Source organism: Trichomycterus rosablanca, chromosome 3 (genome assembly GCF_030014385.1).
Source record: "Trichomycterus rosablanca isolate fTriRos1 chromosome 3, fTriRos1.hap1, whole genome shotgun sequence".
Classification (NCBI taxonomy): domain Eukaryota; kingdom Metazoa; phylum Chordata; class Actinopteri; order Siluriformes; family Trichomycteridae; genus Trichomycterus; species Trichomycterus rosablanca.
Window position 1 is genome coordinate 31,769,601 of NC_085990.1, and position 4,568 is coordinate 31,774,168.

Genomic DNA, 4,568 nt, shown 5'->3' on the forward strand with positions numbered 1-4,568 from the left:
GCTCTCAGGGTTTTCACAAAATGCTTATTCTTAATGTTCAGTTTTCCTGAGTTGCAAGTTGCAAAAATCCTGTCCGACTCTTGATTTTGAACAAGTTGATGTCAATCACTACTTTTAGCACTTGACTGTGAATTAAAACCAGTGGGTGGATTAACTCAATCCATACAACCCCATATTTCTCACATTGCTTTATTTTCCACTTTTCTACAGTTTTTTTTTAATCCTTCTGGTTCCTTTTTGTTTTTCATTCTTATAGATAAAATAGAAAATGTGTTTGTTTTCTTCTTCTTGGCTCTGATTTATATCAAAGGGAGCTCTGCATCGCTGCTACACATACAGACAGTAATTCTACTGGACTTGAATGGAACCAGAAGCATTGATAGTATTTTGGTACACTACTCCTGTTTTTCACTCGAGTGCTTCAGAATCAGAAATTAAAAAATCTGTTCTGTTTCAAATCTATTAAAGCAATAAAATGTATTAATGCAACACGAAGCTGTGACTTGTTTGCTTGTAGAAAAAAACTGTTCTTTTGTATTTGTGTTGTTGCTTTTCTTATCAGGTAATTAGGTTTCCTAATCTGGAAAGGTGCATATATTGTAAATCACATTTTATGCACTGGTTATTAAAAGTGCTTCTTGGAATATGCATAATGATCATAATATAATATAATCATGGATTTAAAGCAAATAAAACACAAAACTGCAGAAGGTAGCTTTATTAGTCGACTAGTAAATGATTTAATAAAAGTTTTAAGGCTTCTCTCATCTAAACATCAATTGCTTTTGTCTAAATTAGTTCATCTAACACAAAACATACAAAGAGGAAACTGACCAATAAAACAAAACAAAAAAATGTTAACTGAACAGTCACATTTGGATATTTTTAAAAGTGAAACATTGATTAATCAGGGTGTCTGCAAGTATCCTGAATCATGTACCATGTCAAATGTAATTTAAGAATTTTTGCCATTTATTTATTTATTTATTTATCTATCTATCCAGTTTTATTATTCTCATCATTTGAATCAGTGTTGCAGTGAGTCAACAATGCAGTAAAATGCAGACTGAATAGGGAGTTAAGCCATCACAAGAGCTTCTTCACACACTGTACCTCGAGAAAACCCATGCTGTCTGGCCAGACGTATACATATATTTTTTTTAATAATGTTTTTTTTTTTTTTTACATTGTCAAATTTGCATATATCTAATCCACGCTTGCTGGTCAAGTTGAGCTGCACGCTACCACACGCTGCCAGTGACTTCTTTACACTTAGCAGTGGTGAATCACGAAGAGTCCCAACTCTTACATAAAAACACACAATGCTCTTTGTATTTCTTTGTTGCTCACTAACTCTTCGGCCAGACAGTAGGAGTCGCAATTGGACATGCATTTGTATCTGTAAAGTGCCTGACCAGGCTAGTCGGTACTAGGTAACTCCCTATTTCACAGATATCACAGCTTGCAAAGAAACTACGAATTTTAATCGACTCGTCCTTGCAGAAAGTTTTCAGTGCTGAGATATTCTTGGGTCGTCTTTCATGTACAGCTTGTTTAAGATCTACCCACAGATTCTCAGTTATGCTCTGATCAGGGAATTGAATTGGTGTATTTATAGGTATGTTTTGAATCAATGCATTGTTGCAGAAATCAGATTCTTTTCAGCTTTAGTTTCTTTACTGTCACATTCGCTTCCAGAATTTGACAGTTTTTGGTAAAAGGTAATTATTCTATACACCCATGTTTCTTGTGCCACTGGCTTTCACACATAAAGCAAAACAGTGTTGTACTCATCAAATGCCCCTCCCTTTTTCCTCCAAACATTTCTCTGATGATTTTTGCCAATAAGTCTCTATTTTTTGGAATCTTTTAATCCATTAGAGCAGCGGACCGGGGGCGGGAGGATTTAAAATAGAAAACTATAGAATGGAAAATCAGTGTGAATCCTAAGCTTTTTTCACTGCAACAAGACTCTGCTCCTACCTAGTGGTGATAAGAGACAATAACACCCGAACTGTATTGGAAATTTAATTGCTCTTGTAGCGATCTCTAATTATTTATTCTTTCGGAAGTTGTGTACTTATTTTTTGCCTTAAAAGTGCCATCAAGTACAGACTCCTTGTAAACGTATAAATAGCATTTTGCCAGAACATCCTGTCTTCTGTTTGAGTCTTCAGGCTTCTTAATGGCTTGTTCACTGGTCCTCTGATTGTAGTGCCGAAACCTAAATTAAAAATCTAATGACCTACAATTGATCAAATAACTTATAAATAAAAAATATAATTGTTATACGTATTTCTTAAGGTGTTACATTTTATAAAGTGCATATTTGGAGAATTCAAGACGTGCAGACACCCTGATGTTGTCAGTGCTTTGAAAAAAAATACATTGTTTACTACAAAACCATTACTGAAAAATTAAGGAAAACCACTGGACTAATGACAGATAGTAAAAGCTGCACCTTTACCTAGACTGTACATCTTTATCAGTGCAAAGGCTTTCTGAAAAATATAAAACGTATCTGTAAACAATGAGAAATACAGCACAAAGTTTGGTTTGCTGAATGTTTCAACATAAGAGAAAAAACAATCGAAGTGTGATTCTCACAACGATTCGATAATTTTTTATTGGATTTAAAATTTCCTAATAATAAAGTTTATTTTTTTTAATTGTTTAATTGTTTTGTTAATGTTTTTTTTTTTTATCGATTTAAGCGAATCAAATGCCAGTATAAATCATATCACAATGTAACTGAATATGCCATTTGAGACCCAGTTCTCTATCTCTAAAGCTACTACACACCAAATCAGAGACATAACCTGACAAAGCCATTCACTTTTAATAAGTCTGACAAGAGACGTCAGAACCACCGTGTGTGGCAAAAACTGGGCATTAAAAAGTTTTAAGTTAAACTATAGTTACTTAAACAAATGAAAAACAATGCAATGTGGTCATAACCAGTGAGAGAACAGAACAAGGAGATTTTCCCATTTTTAACAAATTATCCATTTTTTTGTTTCCATTTAATATTTGTTTTTAATTCAAATCTATCAAGAATCTGGATTTCAACTTCTATAGAACTTGGGTGTGAACAACAAATGAACCTAAAATAAATGTATGTAGATTAAGTTACATCAAGTCACGTGAACTTCCTAGGGTTCCATTACTACAATCTATTATACAGTTTGGGATGAAGGTCATAAAAAAAGTTGGAACATACGTTGCTGTACACTGAATTACTATATACCAGCTGCTGGTTTATTTAGTGTCAATAAAAAAAATCATCTGCGCATTTGGACAAGGAAAACAAGCACTAGCTTGTATTGTAAAGCACCTGAACCGGACAGTCAGTACTAAGTAACTACCTATTTCACAGATGTCACAGCTTGCAGCTGTAACCAGCTGTATACTTGAGTCAGAATTGCATACTACCTACCAGCAAATAGCGATGTGGGTACAAAGACAAAATACACCCAGGACAGAACCCCAATTGATCACAGGGCTTCACACATCCACATAATATATCAATTTACTCATTTAGAACATTTTAGATGACCATTTTAGAACAGCCCATTCATCTTTTGCATGTTTCAGGAGCTGAGAGGAAACCAGATTACCTGGAGGAAACCCACACAGACACTGGACAAGCATGCCAGCACAGATAAAGATAAGAGATGAGGATCGAACTCGGGACTCTAGTACTGTTGCAGCATCACTCTGCTGCCCTCTGGGTGTTGTAAGGGGAAATGTGGGAACAGAAATAAAATATGTTACCTTTAGGTATAAAATGCCAACAAGTCTCATTTGATAAGTTGTGTTATCAAATGCACCGACCAGGCATAACATTATGACCACTGACAGGTGAAGTGAATAACACTGATTATCTCTTCATCACGGCACCTGTTAGTGGGTGTGATATATTAGGCAGCAAGTGAACATTTTATCCTCAAAGTTGATGAGTTAGAAGCAGGAAAAATGGGCAATCGTGAGGATTTGAGCGAGTTTGACAAGGGCCAAATTGTGATACCTAGACGACTGGGTCAGAGCATCTCCAAAACTACAGCTCTTGTGGGGTGTTCCCGGTCTGCAGTGGTCAGTATCTATCAAGAGTGATCCAAGGAAGGAAAAGTGGTAAACTGGCGACAGGGTCATGGGCGACCAAGGCTCATTGATGCACGTGGGGAGCGAAGGCTGGCCTGTGTGGTCCGATCCAACAGACGAGCTTCTGTAACTCAAACTGCTGAAGAAGTTAATGCTGATTCTGATAGAAAGGTGTCAGAATACACAGTGCATCACAGTTGCAGGGCAAAGTTGGTAGCAAAAGGGGGACCAACACAATATTAGGAAGGTGGTCATAATGTTATGCCTGATTGGTGTACAGCATAATTAAAAATAAATAACCCAACTGATTTATCAAATCCAACCTTAGTTATTTAAAAGCATTTTTAACATTGCCCTTAAGTTAGGAGCCTGCAACATAAAGCTGAGATCACTTAAAAACAACATACTCCAGTTATTATTTGTGTAGGTATTAGACAGGTAAGACAGATAAAAGTGTGTAGTCAATA